Source organism: Varanus komodoensis, unplaced genomic scaffold, assembly GCF_004798865.1.
Source record: "Varanus komodoensis strain SLA01 unplaced genomic scaffold, ASM479886v1 scaffold58, whole genome shotgun sequence".
Taxonomy (NCBI): domain Eukaryota; kingdom Metazoa; phylum Chordata; class Lepidosauria; order Squamata; family Varanidae; genus Varanus; species Varanus komodoensis.
In genome coordinates, this window is record NW_025336197.1 from 2,191,648 (window position 1) to 2,210,829 (window position 19,182).

The following is a 19,182-nucleotide window of genomic DNA, read 5'->3' on the forward strand; positions in this document are numbered from 1 at the left end:
TGCGTGTGTGTGCGCACATTTGTATGGGAGCAGGGATGAGATGGACAGAGTCTCTATTTTTATTGCCATTGTTACAAAATTGGGAGAAAACAAAATCAACAGTGCTGAAGGCCATCCCTTTGCCCACACTTCTGAAAAATCACAACATAGTAAATTTCTGGATTTCAAAGAAATAAACGTTGAACATTCTGACATGTCAACATGGTGTCCCCCTCTCTACCACTTTTAACTTTAGCAACAGAATTAGTAATACTCTGGATGTGAATGGTCTATTTCTGGTGGTAACGTCAAACAGTTCCCTGACATATTGGCATGTTTGCTGCTTTTGTGTCACATGAACTAGGATCATTTATTGCCCCTGGGTCATCTTCTTCCGTGCAGCAAGTGTCAAATGGAAAGAATATGAGGAAATAAGTGCACAACACAAGATATTAAGACAGAAGACTGCAGAGAAATAGAAAAGAACAAATAATGGGAAGAAGGATTGTGTCAGAGGCAGAATGCCCTGCTGCTTTTAGATCTCACTTGCTTTACATTTCCAAATAGAGAATTTACCTCTGTGTTTAATGTCAGCTGTGGAGGAAGTGGATACATTTACATGAAAAAATTAAAAGAAAGATGTTCAGCAGTTAAAGCAATCATGTAGTTTTTAAGGAATGTAAGTAAGTACAGCACTCTCATGTGCATGAATGCACTGGCATGCAGTCTGGCTTCTCTTTATCCTTTTAGTTTTGGGGACTCCATTGCCAAGGGCAAATTTAAAGATACTAGAGCTTAGCATTTCAAATTTCCTGAGCTTTAGGCCTGGTGGAATTAAATCAGGGGACAGTCAGCCCTATAGCACTATGTAATTTTTGCTGGCGGATGAAGACATTGTTATAAATAACCAGCACGATCGCAGTTATCTCCCTTCACCCCCGCGGGTGGGGAGATGACCACGATTGTGCTGAGGGCAAGGTGGGGGGAGATGGCCAAGATTGCGCCTGTCTTGGAATGCAACTGTGATCTCAGCTATCTCTGCCCCCCCGCCAGCATGATCGCACCCATCTCCACCCCTCACCCAGCCCTGTTCGCGCCCGTCTCTCTCTCCCCCAGTGTGCCCACAATCACGCCTGTCATCCCTGCATGCACCCATCATCCCGGTGTGCTGGGGGCGGGGGTGGAGAGATGGCCGTGCTTGTGCTCGGGGTGGGGAGGGGGAGATGGCCTCAATCTTTGTTGTTCTTTGTCACTTTGCTTCACATTTTTCTGATTAAAAAAAATGGTTACAGAATGGATTAACCTTATTTACATTGAACATTATGGGGAAATTTGACTTGGGCCACAACCAATTTGGGTCACAACAAGAGTCGTGGAACAGATTAACTTAGTGAGCTAAGGTACCACTGTACTTGCTTCCGTATTCCTTGTCTACGTATTTCTATAAAAAGAGACACAGGCCAGAATAGCAATGTGAGAGTGTTAGTCAAACATTGCCTATTCCCAGCTGGCTCTACCTACCTCCATGCACAACTATTATTTCCATCTCCACCATTTCCAAGTGGTGGAAACCAAGTTTAGGGAAGAAAATGACAAAGTTGCAGGCAGATCATGTAACAGAGATGCAGGAAGTTCTGGGAAAAAATCGGCCATGTCACAGAAGACTTCTGGATAGAATATCAGTGCTAGGCCAGTCTAACCATCCAAGGGCTGCACTGTAATGTTATTTTATTCTGTAAAATTGAAAATGGCACTTGAAAAAAATGGAGCAACAGAAGAAAAATGAGAATGCAGTGGATTTAGAGGAGTGGCATATGCATACTCCAATAGGGACATGGTGGACCAACACCTAAGCAGCTGCAACACCCCCTCCCCAAAGAAAAATGGTATAATTAGCTTGATGTGACTTGGCCCAGGTTCTTCGGCATTCTATGGCAATTTCTCTGAAGTACCCCCCCCCCCCCGACAAATCAGTTATTCCTCCAATGATGCAAAAGAGGTCAGGCCTAATGTCAGTGCTGAAGCAAATGGTTATTCTACAAGCATCCTTAAATGGGAATTTAATCTAACCAATTAATGCTAAGCCTGCTTCTATAAATTGTTAAATCTGAACCTATGACTTGGTATGAAATGCACAGGTTAGGCTGCATTTAGGGGAAACCCAGGAAACCAAGAGTCAAGCACTATCACTATGACACTATTAATCCTTAATTACAATGGACTGATACTGTGGCCAGTGCCTGCCAAGTCGTCATAGGTATCAGAGTTCAGCCTTCGGTTCGGGGAGACGCCATCTTGCATCCCAGAAGAACATATGAAGAGTCATGATGAATCAGATCATCAGACCAATATTCCCTCTTGTGCCTGTGGGAAGCTACATATTGGGATGTGAATACAACAATGCCCTCAGCCCCAGCCACTGGTATGCCAAGGCATACTCCCTCTGATACCAGAAGTGGAATATGGCCACAATGACTAGCGGCCATAAGGATCCACTGAGCTAGCCAACTCAGCATGCATGCATGCATGCATGCATGTACATACACACACACACACACACAGCCTAGATTGAATCAAAAGTGTATTTTCCTGTAAGTTTGGGATTTAACTGCCTACAAAATGTATTTTTTAAAATGTGAACCTTATGATTTGTTCATGTAGGTCTATATGCAGTGGGGTTTGGATGGAAGCCAAGGTGATTAAGGAAAGCTGGTTCAGATGCAGAAATCTGTAGTCTGCCAATTGCTCTTTGATACAGCAAGTCAGAATTACTTTTCCAAATATAACTCCATAAATCCCAGTTCCTAATGAAGTCAGGGCAGACAAGCAAAAAAGAGTGCCCTGGAATTATATTTGGCTATAGCTTTCTTTCCTAGAGTTTTCTTTGGGGAATAGCTGCCAATCCATAAAGTTCTAAATAAGCATTAGATAAACTGCCCAAATGTTTCTTATAGGAAAGGGAAGCTTACTTGCGAATAACACACACACACTCTGCTTGGATCATAAGAACTGAATAAAGAGCTCCACCAGCCTCCTTTCCCATTTTGTCAGCCTTTCTCTACTGGCTTACACAAGTGGATTGAGGCTCTGCTGAGAGAAGTTGCAGGGGATCCAGGTCCCCCTGGAAAGTTCCCCCAAGCCCTGCCTGCTGATTACAAGCATCTCCGACCTGTTGTGGATGAGCTACAGTTAGTACAGATCCAGGATTCTGACACAGTGCTTCATGCAATCACCTCCATACTGGATACTTGCCCCTCTTGCTTAATAAATGCTAACAGGGAAGAAACTGCCAGCAGGGCCAGGGAGCTGATTCAGTGCCTCTTTATGAAAAGGAAAGATTCCACACCACCTGAAACAAGCAGTGGCGAAGAAACCCCCTCTCCAGACCTAAAAGATCTTAATAATATCAGGCTGGTGGCAAATATCCCCTTCTTGGGCCAGGTTCTCAAGCAGGTGATAGCCAGCTGTCTCTTGGGATGAGACTGATTGTTTAGACACATTTCAGTCAGAATTCAGGCCTGGTTTTGGCATAGGAACCACTTCGGAGGCCCTAAATGACAGCCTAAGCCAGGGCTGAAGTAAGGAAAGTATAATCCCTGCTGGTCCTCCTGGATTTCCCAGCGGCTTTCTCAAGAAGAAACTTGAGACTTGACTTGAAAATTTCTTGCAATGACTTGAGACCTGACTAGGACTTGAAAGTAGACTTGAGACTTGACTCAAGACTCGGAGTAAAGGACTTGAATGCATCAATGATAGCTAAGTAATATATGAAAACACTGAGCAGGGTTATCTGGAGTTTCTGAGTGTGTTGTCATCAGTACACTGATGAAATGCAGATCTGTTTCTTGTATTCGTACTCAGCAGGTGAAGCTGTGGATGTGCTAAGCCGGCTGTGACAATGGACTCGATGAGAGCTAAGAATCTGAAGCTCAATTCAGGAAAGACAGCTGAGCTGCTGAGTTCTGCTGACCAGAGGGAGGGACTTCAGCCTGTCCTAGATGGGGCTGGACTCCCCATCTACGACAGGAACAGGTTTGTACCTTGGGGTGCTCTGTGAGCCATCTATGTCACTTGAGGTCCAGGTGGCTTCTGTGGCTCAGGGTGCCTTCAACCAGTGTTGGCTTGTGGCCCAGCTACAGTCCTATCTGGACAGGGTTAACCTGGTTTCAGTAAAATATGCTCTGGAAATCTCTAAACTCAATTACTGCAATATACTTTAGATGGGGATGTCCTTGAAGAAAGTTCAGAGACTGCAGCTGGTGAAAAATGCAGCAGCCAGATTAAGAACAGGATCCAGGCAGCCTGAGCATGTAACATCAGTTCTGGCCTGCTTGCACTGGCTTCCCATATGCTTCTGAGTCCAAGGTGCTGGTTTTAACCTATAAAGCCCTACATGACTTGAGACCATAATACCTGACAGAATGCCTCTCCAAACCAAAATCTGCCCACACAATGTTTGTGCTTTGGGGCCTGCTTCTGATTGCCACACCCAAAGGGAAACTTTGTTGGGAGCAACAAGATGCATCTTTTCAGTGTGGACGTTTATATATCCTGGGGAACCCACAGGGGCTGCTATTGGCGTGGTCACGGGCAATGGTCGTTACAACAATAGGGGCTTAACGTGTCCACGTAGAAGAAGGATGGACAGATGGCTGACACCTGTCCCTCCTTCTGATCCTGCCCCCAACCAGAGGGCGCCAGGTAGCCTTGTCAATCACCCCTCGGGTCTGACGGTGCTGCTGCTCAATGCCAGGTCGGTCAATAATAAATCTTCCCTCATCCATGACTTGATTGTGGATGAGGGGGCCGACCTGGCTTGCATAACGGAGACCTGGGCGGGAGAGGGAGGGGATGTTGCCCTCTCCCATTTGTGCCCGCCCGGGTATCTGGTTCAACACTGTTCACGCCCAGAAGGGAGGGGAGGGGGAGTCGCGTTGGTTTACAGAGCCTCCATCTCTCTCACGGGTCTTCCGGTCCCTTTGAGACCAGGGCTGGAGTGCCTCTACTTGGTGTTGGGCGAACGAGACAGATTGGGGATTCTATTGGTGTACCGTGCACCTTTCTGCCCAGCAGTCTCCCTATCTGAGCTGACAGAGACCGTCTCGGACCTGGTGTTGAGGACCCCCAGGATGTTGGTCCTGGGGGACTTCAATCTCCATGCCGAGTCTGGACTGACCGGGGCGGCTCAGGACTTCATGGCCTCTATGACAGCCATGGCCCTGTCTCAACACGTCATTGGCCCGACCCATGAACGTGGACACACTCTGGACCTGGTATTCACGACGGGGCAGGAAGAGGATGACCTGAGGGTGAAGAACTTATGTTTGACTCCCCTGTCATGGTCAGATCACCTCCTGGTGAGGTTTGTGCTCGAGAGCGGCCTCTCCCTCTATAAGAGTGCGGACCCGATTGTATGGCCCGCCCCCGGAGCCGGATGGATCCAGATGGATTCCTGAAGGCCCTGGGGGAGTTTCCGGCTGACAAGACTGGTGCTCCTGTCAAGGCTCTGGTCGAACTGTGGAACGGAGAGATGACCAGGGCTGTGGACACGATCGCTCCCAAGCGTCCTCTCCCACCGGGCAGAGTCCGCTCTTCCCCTTGGTATACACCTGAATTGCGGGCGATGAAGCGAGTTGGGAGACGGCTAGAGCATAGGTTGAGGAAATCACGGGATGAATCTGACCGAAAACACTTGAGAGCCCACTATTGGGCCTATGCTGTGGCGGTGAAGGCGGCGAAAAAGAAGTTTTTTTCTGCTTCCATTGCCTCCTCACAATACCGTCCGGCGGAGCTTTTTCCAGTGGTGCAAGGCCTGGTTCGCCTGGGTCCTAAGGAAGATCCGATGCCACTCTCAAAGGCCCGCTGTGACGACTTTGCCAGGCATTTCAGGGAGAAAATCGCTCAGATTCGTCACGAGCTGGACTCCACTAATGAATCAGAGGTCTCTGAGGAGTCGCCCATGCTACCGTCTGGTCCAAAATTATTAGAGGAATTTCAATTATTGCGGCCCAATGATGTGGACAAGGTGCTTGGAAGAGTACGTCCCACCACTTGCCTACTGGATCCTTGCCCGTCTTGGTTAATAAATAACTCCAAGCATGGGATTGGGACCTGGATCTTGGAAGTGGTTAACGCTTCTCTGAGGGAGGGTCGAGTGCCTGCCCCTTTAAAGGAGGCAGTAATACGACCGGTCCTGAAGAAAGCGTCACTGGATCCAGAGATGGCCACTAACTATAGACCTGTGGCCAACATCCCGTTTCTGGGCAAGGTGTTGGAACGAGTGGTGGCGGGACAACTCCAAGCACTCTTGGATGAAACTGATTATCTGGATCCTTTTCAGTCCGGCTTCAGACCCGGGTACAGTACTGAATCTGCCTTGGTCGCCCTGTACGACGACCTGTGCAGGGAGAAGGACAGGGGGAGTACATCCCTGTTGGTTCTTCTGGACCTCTCGGCGGCTTTCGATACCATCGACCATGGTATCCTTCTGGATAGACTTGCGGGATTGGGGGTTGGAGGCACTGCTTTGCAGTGGTTCCACTCCTATCTCAACGGTCGATTCCAGAAGGTAGTGCTGGGGGACCATGTCTCTACGTCATGGCAGCTATGCCATGGAGTACCACAGGGCTCCATTCTATCCCCTCTGCTATTTAACATCTATATGAAACCGCTGGGAGAGGTCATCAGGAGGTGTGGGCTGCGGAATCATCAATACGCTGATGATACCCAGCTTTACCTCTCGTTCTCCACTAATCCAGGGGAGGCAGTGGCTGTGCTGAACCGGTGCTTGGCCGAGGTAAGGGAATGGACGAGGGCCAGTAAACTGAAACTCAACCCAGACAAGACGGAGGTCCTGTTGGTTGGCGGATCGGGTTTCGGAGAGGGTGGATTTGACCTGGTCCTGAATGGTGCAACACTCCCTCTTAGGGATAAGGTCCACAGCTTAGAAGTACTCCTCGACCCGGAGCTTTCTTTGGAAGCTCAGGTGACAGCGGTAGCGAGGAACGCCTTCCTTCAGCTTCGGCTGATTAATCAGCTGAGCCCCTACCTGGAGTACGACTGCCTGGCGACGGTGACACACGTGCTGGTGACTTCCCGCCTAGACTTCTGTAACGCGCTTTACGTGGGGCTTCCCCTGAAGACAGTCCGAACACTTCAATTGGTGCAAAATAGAGCTGCCAGGTTGCTGACGGGGACGGGGCGCTATGCTCACATGACTCCAGTCCTCCGTCAGCTTCACTGGCTTCCCATTGAAGCCCGGGCCCAATTCAAGGTGTTGATTATGACCTATAAAGCCCTAAACAGCTTGGGTCCTGGCTACCTGAATGAGCGCTTACGTCCGTATATGCCCGACCGCCCTTTGAGATCTGCGGGAGAGTCCCTTCTCCGGGAACCCTCCATGAAAGAAATTAGGAGAGTAAGTACTCGGAGGAGGGCTTTCTCTGCGGTGGTGCCCAACCTATGGAATTCACTCCCCAAAGAGGTCCGCCTGGCACCGTCGTTACTGGTTTTTCGGCGCCAGGTAAAGACCTTTTTATTTAAACATCATTTCAATTGTTAAAACATATGATTTGGCCAGGGCAACTTCTTCTTCCTTCTCTTTCTCCTCCAATATTTTTATTTTATACTGATAATTTTAATTTTATATTTGTAAATCAATGTATTTTTTGTATTTTTGTATTTAATGGTAAGTTATTATGTACTATTGTATTTCAATGTATTTTATCATGTTGTAAGCCGCCCCGAGGTTTCGGCAAGGGGCGGCATAGAAATGTTATAATAATAATAATAATAATAATAATCTTTTCAGTGGTGGCCACTAGCAAGCTCCCCACCAAGGCCCACCTGGCACCAACTTTAATATCTTTTCAGCATCCACAGCATTTAATTAGTTACTCTTTATGATGGAGTTTGTCACGAGCTGCTTGTCAGGTTTTACAATTCAGCTTGGATAAGCTATTATAGCTTTTTTCATTTGTTTTTGAAATTGATTTTAAATTTTGTGTGGTGTTGTTTTTATTGCTGCTTGTATTTCTTACTGTATTTAATATATACAGTTTAAACTGGTAAACTGACCAGAAAGCTTCAGCTACTGGGCAGTACAGAAGGAGATAGATATTTAAATATATAAATTTAAATTTATGTATAAATTATTTATTTTAAAATTTAAATATTTAAAATGCTAAATATTTGGGCAGATAGAACAGGACATAGCTGAAAATTGGTTAGGTGCTTGATCATTTACCAATATTTTTCCAAATAATCTGTGTATATCAGTTTTGTAGTTAACAACTTGCCTAGTTGCTATAGGCCATCAGGAATGCCATCATCCATCTCTATTCCACCAGACCATGATAGGTAAAGTTGCTGTTTCTTATTGTTATGCTACAAGGCCTCGGGTATCCACAGAAGAGGAAGAAAAATTCTGTATGCATTTTCACACTTGTTGCCGCTACAGCTGAATACCTCAAATAACCTTTTCTGGAATAGTCCCACCATTTTTATGGACATTTGTAAACATTTCTGAATGCTGCTTGCCTGCCCAAATTTTACTAGCCTTTCTAGTTACTAGTTTGATAGTCGATCTGTGACTAGCCTGGCATTCACCTAGAATGATTTTCTCCTCCTTACTAAAGGCAGTGAACAGCTTAAAAACCCACTCACAGAGAATCTCTTTCCCATGTTTAGTTTCTCCATGCTTTTGCAAACATATAGATAAAAAGGTTCACCCCATGATTTGAACATATGAAATATGTGTTCATTCTAGAAGCATGTGAGATACATGAATTACAAGCCAAGGTCTAAATAGACAATGAATTGCTGATGTGCTATTTTATAGACTACCACTGCCAGGTTTGCTTATCCTAGCTGCCCTTTTAAGGATCTTAATAAGAAGTTTGTAAGCACTGTAATAACAAAGGAAGACCAGAGAGGCTAAATGAATGCTCATTTATCCAAAGTTCCCATATTCAATATTCCACTCTGCATTGTGAAGCTGCAGGAAGTAGAGTAGCAGGGCTCATTTTAGCTGATGTTTCCCTCAAAATTTATTTCACCAAGAAAACCTAAAGCCAATCTTGGCTAGTTATGACAAAAAGTAAGCAATTCACTAGCACCACAAAACATTAAATAAATGGATAGTTTCCAAAAAACCAAAAATGAAACAAACAAGAAAACATCCCAGAAGTATAACCATGTACATTCCATGCAAGAGTTTGTGTGGTGTAAGTGAGAAAGGGCCCCAGTCCTGTCTTGAGTGTGAAGCCCACTGGGTGACTTTGGGCAGTTGCTGGTTCTCAGCCAGACTGACCTAAAAGGGTTGCAGTTTTGAATGTAAAATGGAGAGGAGAGGAACCCTGTGAGCTGCCTTGGGTGCCCTACAGCAGAAAAAAGGCAGGATATAGTGTAGGGGAACAATAAACAAACAATGATGAAAGGTATACACCATGTTTGTGAATAGGCTCAACCTTACATTAAAGCCATGCATTGAACTTCTGTGAGATACATACTCATAAAGATATACACTCCAATGACAAGCCCACTGCCCAACATTCGATTTCTTCATGTATACACATTCAGAAGCACACATGGACCATGTAAATGGGCCTCATGTAGCATTAATATCTTATAGGAACCTGGTATAATTTAATCTTCATCTGTGGTGTACAGTCACAGGACAAGAGCCATCTATATCGCTAACAATACAAAAAGGAAACATTCACACTTGGCAGGTGAAAGAGCTGCATGGTCTGGATCATTCTGGGGTACAGGGGCAAGCTGAAGCCTTGGGCTGAAGCTCAGTTGCAGTGGTGGAAGTGGTGAGGACCTGACAATCAATGAATGGATCCAGGTTTGTTCAGAGGATATAGAAATGCACATAAAGCTACTGAGAACATCTCAGTGCCCGTGAAATGCTGCTAATCTTCTCAGTATTCTATTCAGCCTAATAATTACCGTTCATAATAAACAAGGGAACCAGTTGAGAGAACTTACTCATCAAAATATCAAAATAATGAAAGGAAAAGAGGTTCATATAATTTGTTTTTAAGTACAATTGAAAGCCAGTGATGCTAAGTACTTAAAATGCATGTTCTAGATATGCAATCATGCATGGTTTATCCTTTTATAGCTAATTTATTCAGTGTTGCCTCAATAATTAAGGTGAATAATTAGCCAGTGATTTGAAATTCATCATTGCAACTTCAAGCATTTCTCCTTCTTTCTCTTTCTGTATCTGTGTATCTGAGGAGGGAGAGAGATTGAGAGAGAGATTGAGAGAGAGAGAGGCGTTGCCTCCAGTTTTATCAATGAAGAGTAGTGGCATATCATAACACTATGACATACTGCTCTTTCATGCATCTGAAATAGAAACGCAGTTCACTTGAATGCGAACCCATGCAGTTCAATCAAAAATACCTCCCAATTGTGCATGACTCTCCATAATGAGCAAAAAAACAGCAGAAGCATCTGTCCCTCTTCGCAATGGCTCTCTCTTCTCCCCAAACACAGAGAAGCCATGTCAATCTTTATGGAGCTTGCTTATTTGAGTCTTAGCCTGTTTGTATCTGATGGTTTACTACTGCAATGAGAAAGCAATGTCCATCATTCTGAAGATATTTAGAGGTATTTCAATAATCACATGAAATACGTATTGTCTATGAGTTTATGATCGGATCTGTTGACTGGTGCTACTTAGAAAGTCAAAATGGCATCAGCCATATACAAGAAGGAGGCTCCAGCAGGTTCACAATGACCCTTGCAGTAGCTTGGAAATATACAGAAGGAAAAATCCTAAAAGAGCAAGCTTATGCACATGTACCTAGGAATAAAACCTACTGAATATGGCAGGACTGCTACAGAGTAAACATAGGATTGAAAATGTTCTCCTCAAACAGCCAAATGAGTCAAATGGAATGATGTTGAGGGGCAAAACGGATGCTATTGAGAGGGAGATGAACTGAAAACCAGGCATGATGGAGAATAGGATCAAGGGACAAATAAGGAGATAGGACAAAAGGACATACAGGGATAAAAAGAGTAGAGGGCAGCATGTCATTCCTTGGATAGGTCATGTCCTGGTTCATACTGAGAAGTTAATTTTAAGTGTCCTTAGGACTGAAAGTGAGCGTTGTCCATAGAACAAACAAAGCAATCTGACATATAGCTGAGATTGAGCACCAGTGTATCTGGCACTGGCCACCCTCCAATCACCCTCAAACCTGGAATCACCTTCAAACACAGGCCAATGAGGACTGAGCATGCTGAGCCCATGAAATGCTGACTAACTAATTTTGTGGGGGAAAGCAGCGAGGAATGAAAAATCAGGAGAAGGGGTATGGAATAGAGAAAGTAGAACCCTGAAGAGAAGCGCTCTGTGCTGAAACATTTGGTTGAAAGGTGCCACTAGTCATCTCCTAAAGCTGTTTCTTCATTCAACTTACACTCAGTTTATATCTGTTTCTCTGTTTCACATTTTTTTAATTAAACAACACAGCTATTAATCCATATACTTTCATTTTTAAAAGCTTTTACTGTATCCCAACCTGAACAGATGGAAAGCAGAAGAAGCACAATTACCAAGAGAAACATTGCATTTGATCCACACTAAGTTAGTCATACTTTAGTTCCGCTGATATTAATGGGATTTACTTCAGTCATAGTTGTCCTGTTCAATAGATTTCAATAGGGCTAAAGCAGGGAGGGGTAGTTCCAAGGTATGAGACCATATTGGCACCACCAACTTCATTGCTATCATCTGCCCAGCTGCATTTCAGAATACTGCTACTGAAATGAGATGGTCCGGCTGCAGAAAAAATACTCCTCCCAAAGCAACAAGCAGTGGTTTAGCCCCAAAATAGGGTGGCCAGAGGCTGGGCTATTTTGCTTTAAAGGACGCCCTTGTTGCCACTGCCTCACCACTTGTTCTAAAAGAGTTTTTCTTACCCTTCATGATGTGACACAATTTCAGGGGCAGTATGGACTACAAAAGAAGCCAAGGGAGCCTCATGAAGCCCAAGGGATTCTGCATGTCCAGATTAAAGCATGGCTAATTTAATCTTGATCCCACCATGAATGACAAATATAGCAAAATGAGGTGGCAAAATGCCAACTGTACCATGGTTTTCTGCTGCACTAAGAAATTCCAACAGCCATATTCCCCACCTACAGTCTGACAAGTGAGTCACAGTTCATCCAGTCACTTCATTCAGTTCATCTAAGTCTGCTTACAATGGATTCTGGTAGCTCTAATATTGGTGGAGTAGCGTATCGACTCTGGATTTAAAGTCTCTTAAAGTTGCTATCTGAACTACTATATTCCCAAAATAGTTTCAGCACCATGGATAGATCCTTCATAGCTCAGACTAAACCCTGGAGTAGATACACCACTGTGGTTACAGCCCCAAGCCACTGTGTGTACAACCATGTACAAAACATACAAAAAGTTAAACATAAAATAAATGTATTATAAACATTTTTTAAAAAATAAACTTGTAGATTTTAATGGGGTTTTGTCTCTATGTCTTCCCATTGTTCCAGCCCTCTTTTCTTCTTCTGCTTAGACCACTCTAGCTGAATACTATTTGACTTTTAAAAAATTCTAGTATGTCATAATGCTAAAATTAAGTTCTGTTTTATTAAAATAAAAATGATAAATAATACAGAATAAATGTCTTAAAAGAAAATGCTAAAGTTTCAATTATGTTGATCTAGTTTCTATTTGTAATAACAAATATGCTTACAGCTGGCATCTATAAACTATGAGCTATTGTCTGGCTGATCTGAATTTCTTCTCAGAAACAATGTTCTAAGTAAACTGCATTTTCCTTTGCTTTTTCTCTGTTCATGGAAATATATTTTCATGTGGTTTAAGACAGCACAGTTGGCAAGACTCAGCCTAAGGTTTTATGCCAAATTAGCATGTATTACCATTGGATGTTAGCCACTGAAGAAAGATGGTCTCTTTCACTTCCATTTTTCTCACTAAGAAATCTGCGAGAACTTGAGAAGGCAATGATTACTGAAGCAGTAGATTAGCATGTACATTATAGCATTCATAGACTATCACATTCTATTTTCGGGATGGGTGAACTTACCCACGGTTGCCTTGAATTGCTTTGTATATGAATGAGCTGCATCACTATCCCCAATTAACTCAGTTGCTTTCTGAGCTAAGCCAAGGCTTGGGAAATGATCCCATATCTTGTGCCCCTTTTGCTGAAACTCTTCCATGAACAGGCAGTGGCAATGCAGGGGTTGAAGGAAAGTGGCATTTCCATCCTCTCTGTCCTGATAAGCTAGTATACATTGTGGCAGGATGCAGGTGTTGGTGTTTCACAGATGTTACTGAGCTAAAGGTGGCTGTAGGGAAAATGAAGCCCCTGACTTCAGAGAATTTTTCAGACATCCTTTCTCTATTACAAAAGGGTGAAAACTTAGATCTCTTTGAAAATGTTGACATTCTTATAAGCAGAGCAGGGAATTTACTTCCAGCTATGGCTTTGTTTCATTTTTTTCAAATACAAAATGGAAGTTCACATGAAGAGTTATGAATAAACTTACAATAAAGAGCAGAAGGTAGACAAAAATGGATAAAGGCATTTCATAGGAATTTTATAAATATATACATGTATACATGGCCCTGTATATCTACACACAGGGACATGTAGTTGTACAGTGTTAAGGAGAAAGAGGTCACTTTCAAGACATTTGGGAGATGCAACATGTTCTCATCTACAAGCTCAACTAAACCTTCAAAGGAGAAATACAATGTTTATTTGTACATTTCCACAGTCAGGTTTCAATGCAGTTGACATAGCATTAATTGTCTAATCCAATTTCATCCACACACTGCAGGACTTGAGTGTTCCCAATCAATTTCTCTGCAAAACCTGTTGGCATCAAGCTCCCATAAGTTAGTATTTTTGGCCTACATATCCCTATGTGTAACCATCAACACTGAGATTATAGTACATGTATTAGTCTGAAATCCTATATATACTTACCTGGGAATACATCCCATTTGGTTTAGTGTAACTTGGTTCTGAATAGGTGTGTACTGCAAGACAGATTGCCCTGAACATCTAACTTATTTAGTGATTCCAAGAAAAAAAAACCCCAGAATACTATTATATCTTATCATTAGCTTCATATCACGACAAATCTGAAAACTCATGTTTTAATATAAACATGTAGAGGGAATATAACCACCTAAAGGAAAATCTCCATTAGTGTTATATGAGTGTAAATATACACATTTGTTTTCCAACAAAGCAGATTATTCTTTTGCTTAATTGCCTTACATGTACCTATGTTTTGGTGGCTTTCTTCAAAGGGTCATTTACTTTAGATACCATTAAAATGTATGATAGCCCATATTCAGTTGCACCTTTTCATGGCAAAAGACCCAAATATGTTTTTTGTATGCCATCCAACTTTACCCCCCGCCCCCCAATCTGTTTTTTTCAGAAACTGGTTCCTAACTAACAGGCAGATTGGCAAAAGTAGTGACTGAAAAGTGTCCAGAGTATTTTCAAGCTTTCTTGTGAAGTTCTAAACAAAACACTGAGAAGGATAATGAGCATTACATATTTTCAGTAGGATCTTTCATATGTGAAAGATCTTTGGAGAGTAAGACCAAATGCAGTAATTGGCTCTTAATGACAAGCGCTGTCATTAATCATTCATGGCAAAATGGTATAGCTTCACCAGACAGAAAACTTGTTACACAGACTTTATTAATTTCAGCATAGCTGAATCCACAGGGAACATTCTCAGGAAATACTGAAAATTGTAAAAGGGCATTATGCACACAGCAATTTCATAAGCAGAATAGTCTAAACATGTGCTAGAAAAATGACTTGGGTTTTCACCAGCATCTACTTGATTTAAAAACCCGCACTGCTTGTTCGGTGATGGACAGCTACCTGAAGGCAAGCACTAAATATGAAGTACAGTTAGGGTAGAACAATGAAGTCTGTCACTGGGCCACATGAAATATACTTGATCCCCTACATGCGGTAGAAGCAGGAAGCAAGGCCGCATCTTACCACCTTCCTACTGTATCATCAGCTGCATCACCTCTGATGTCACCATCTATTCTACCCAGAGTCAATGCACAGATTCTGTCTGTGAATTGACCACATGATATGTACCTCTGCCATGGATTGTATGCTTGTATGCCCATTCAAATATGGCACTCCATATGAACAGACAGTGGTGGTGCAGTTGGCAGGCATTAGGAAGGAATGGCCATTCAAGGTCCCAGCAGGAAGACCATTTTTGGAGAGTCGATCTGGACTCTCAGCCAGTGCACCTATTTCTGTACTGGCTGAGGCCCCAATGACAGAAAAAACTGTTTTCAGAAGAAGTGCTGGGAGGTGTAGGGTGGGGGGCATTTCAGGGATGGGAGGATCAAGGTGCCACAGGTTTCCACCAAATCAGGGAGGAGCTCCTCATGGTATGGGGAAAACATTTGGACATGTAATGTTTTGGAGGAGAAGGCAATCCTTGTCTTCAGACTGCTCCCACACTAGACAGGACGCCTGTAACTTTCTAAATTTAGAAGGTTATAAGCAACAACATAGAATTTCCCCTTAGTTCACCTTTCTAATGTTCTCTCATACACAAATTGATCCATATTTCCATAGGTAAATGGGAACAAACAAGCATTCTCCACTTGTTCTCTTTAAAGCTAGCACATGTGTAAAATTTTGAGCTTTCTGCATGTTGTTTCTAATGGGTGCTTAACCATGGTAAATTAATTGCTTGCTAATATTCATAGATGCTTGGCTGATGGTCTCAGAATGAAAGCTAGATGCTGGGATGTTCTCTTTGACTATCTTTTGGTCAGTTGGTGGGAAACACAAAGAAATGATGCTTTTGCAGTCTGAACTAAGAGAATGAAAAAAATCAATATCTTTAGCTGCTTAGATTGGGGGTTGGATGCAGGATGAATGGATTGCGGCCTGCTGCAAGAGTTTATGGCTTTCAATATATTATGCCTTTATTACCGTAAAAGAAAGAAATATTACATTAGAAGTGGAATGAGGAAGGTTAGGCTGAGGTTCAACAGCTAGTCCCAAGTCACCCAGTAAGCTTCATGGCAACCCAGATAGAACCCAGATCTCTTGAGTCTCATTTCAAAACTCTATCCAGTATGCCACACTGGCTCACTGTCCAAAATGTTAGAAAGAGTGGAGAGTATAAACTTTACATATATCATAGGTCTATATTTTCTGATCTGAAAAGTTCTTGCTGCTTGTAGCACTTCCTTCCTTCCTTCCTTCCTTCCTTCCTTCCTTCCTTCCTTCCTTCCTTCCTCTACCCTGTCCCTAACACAGGAGCAGGGAACATTTTTGGCCTAAAGGACAACTCTAATTTTAGAGAAGCTCTCAGGAGATGCATTGGTGTGCCAAATACAAAGCGGGTGGAGCCAGAGGCCAGGGGGCGGAGTCAAAATACAACAAACAAATACAATAAACTCAAACCAGAATAGCTCAAAGTCCTTAATGCCAGTAAGAAAGCCTTAGGAGAGGGTTTCAACTTTCAGAATGGACAAAAGGTACACAAACACCAGGAAAAGGATCTGGCCACTTGAGGAACCCCTAGGCCTAAGAGTCCCCATCCCTGCCCTAAAGCAATGGTATCTATAATTTAAATATACTGTATTTTACAATTTTAGCAAGTTTTACAATTGGCTGGAAAAGAATTTGATTATTCATGCACTGGAATTCAATGTTTTCATGGTTGAAGGTGAACTATAGTTTTTTTGCCTGAAGCGAAGGCCAGCAACAATGCAAACAAGGAAAATTTATTGTAAAACCCTGGGGATGAGTTTACAGTGTTTCTAATGCTTTTAGGAGCATACAGTTTCCGGCAGAGACAAACACATCTGAACTACAAAGGAGGTTCAATATAGCAATAAAACCATCCTGGATTTATTCAACACAAGAGGCTCTATTAAACTAGTCCCCAACCATGACCTTTAATCTCTCTCTCTTTCTCAAAAAAAATGTACAGGGCCATTAAGAAAGAGGAGAGGAGAGGAGAGGAGAGGAGAGGAGAGGAGAGGAGAGAGGAGATTTTGTGGAAAGAAATCTCTACCCATTTTTTCATTCTAACATAAAATATTAGAATGGAAGATTCTTAAAATTTTATATAGGTTCTGTATGTAATGGCACATACTATTCTGTACTGTCAGCATGCTCTTTCCCTAATTACTATGTTTACAAATGCTATGATATGAGGTCAATAGAAGACCTTGGCTGCTAAAAACCGTATGAATAAGCATGTGTTTCTATTTTATAGCTGTGTATCTTACAAAGTAGTAACACATTACACTTTACTTTTAAAAACCAGCTGCTTTCTACCCTGTGGGAATTCTATATACACACAGCATGCGTGGCTCATGACAGCAAATGATAAGCATCCTGCTATAATTCTGCAAAATGGAACTGGCAACTCCAGTCAAAGCTCAGTGCAGCATCATTATATGGTTTGGCCCATCAGCTGTTGCTAAAAATGAGCAACTCCTGGGATCAAAATACAGCAGTTACACAGCACTTATAGAATCAGAAAGCTCCTTGAGTGGGACACAATGGCCACCAGGAGAACAGCAATTAACATGAATACTTAGGACCAGCATAGTAACATTAATGGTAATTTCCTTGCAACTGCAAGCTGAGTTTTCAATATGCATTTTATTCCTACTATAGTTGAGGAGAATAATCCGGGATCAAACTGCGTTTCATATCTTGCTTGTTTCCAGGCCACCATTTAAATAAGCCACAGTTCTTTGGACAACATGGGGACTTTTTAAACCAATTGCTTGCAGGTGCATAAGAGCTGCAGAAGAGAGAAAGTACATGCCACCTAAGGCACCGCTCACTCATGTAGTGGGAAATTATGGTTCCCCGTTACATCTGAACCCAGTCAATGATTTCAAATACTCCTGAACTTTAGACTGCTTCACTTAGCACAATCTTGTCCCTGACACGCAGACCAAGATTTGCCATCTCATTCATTTTATTTAATGCCCAGTGAAACAATGTCTGAGACAAAGCCAAACACTCCCTGGCAGTGCAGTTCTTAATTTATTTCACTGACAGATAGTTGAAAATGATTTTAATGATACCACACAGCTCAAGTTTCCTGATCATTATTAACAGATAAATGTGCGGTCAAGTCAGTCACTACTTGTCCAGGCTATTCTCAAGCTGGAAGTATATGCCTTAAGGCAGTTTCTCCACAGTGTCTACATGATTCTGTATTCCAGCCTGGGAAAATATTAAGACCTAGGTATTAAGGCCAGGATTTATTTATTTTTTTAAAGTACTTTTTTTTTTAAAGCCCTGCTTAAAACAAAAACAAAAACACTTGCAGTTTGCTCCCTCTGGGCCAACTTGGGACTCTCTGGATACTGTGCACTTGGAAAACCTGTGAAGAATTTGAGGCACCAGCAAACCTGTCCACTAAGGCTTCAGAGGGTAATGGCATCAGCAGAAGTGGCTAGCCTAGAATGGAAGAAGGAGCTGATGAAATGCTGTCATTTTTGCTACATGAGTTATGACTGGAGGAGGGCAGTATGTTGGGTTTGTTCACAGAAAGGGAGAAAAGGTAAGATGCATTCAGTCATTTATTCAAACACGAGAGGGATCCAAGGGTGTGCTAGGTTGGAGCTAAGTATGCTAACCCCACCCCTTCCTTTCAAAACATGATGCACCTCCTCTCAGTTCAAACCCTACCATGCTGAACCAGCAGGATCTCAAAAGAAGCTCCATTCATGTTCAGGTACAACTCTCTGTGCAATTGGACACCCCAATATGGCAGGGGACTGCAATCTTCAGGGAGTTCTACTCATACTCAAGCAAGTACAAGTAGAACTCCTGTTCTGACCATGCTGGTACAACATAGCAGAAGCTGAATGGAGGGTGGTGGCACACCCAGAAAAGCAGGAGGTGGCACCACTACCTTAAGCCTGTAGGAATTCAAGCAAATACCTGAACTGGGCTAGAGAGAGAGGATGGCAGAAACGGTTGTACACTGTAAGGGGTGAATCCGTCCGCCACTCTTGGTAGACATCCCAAGATGGGGTTTCTGGGGAGGAGGAACCTTGAAAACTCAGAGATGGAAATTTTGGGAATTCAGGGAAGGGCGGAAGCCTTTGAAGCACTATTTGCCCACAGGTTCTCAGGCTGACCAGGA

General features: G+C 43.0%; 1 protein-coding gene across 1 annotated transcript in view; it reads right to left on the bottom strand.

Moving 5' to 3' along the window:
* Positions 1 to 19,182, bottom strand: part of ZNF385D (zinc finger protein 385D) — a 178,673-nt gene that overhangs the window by 84,385 nt on the left and 75,106 nt on the right. The window lies entirely within an intron of this gene.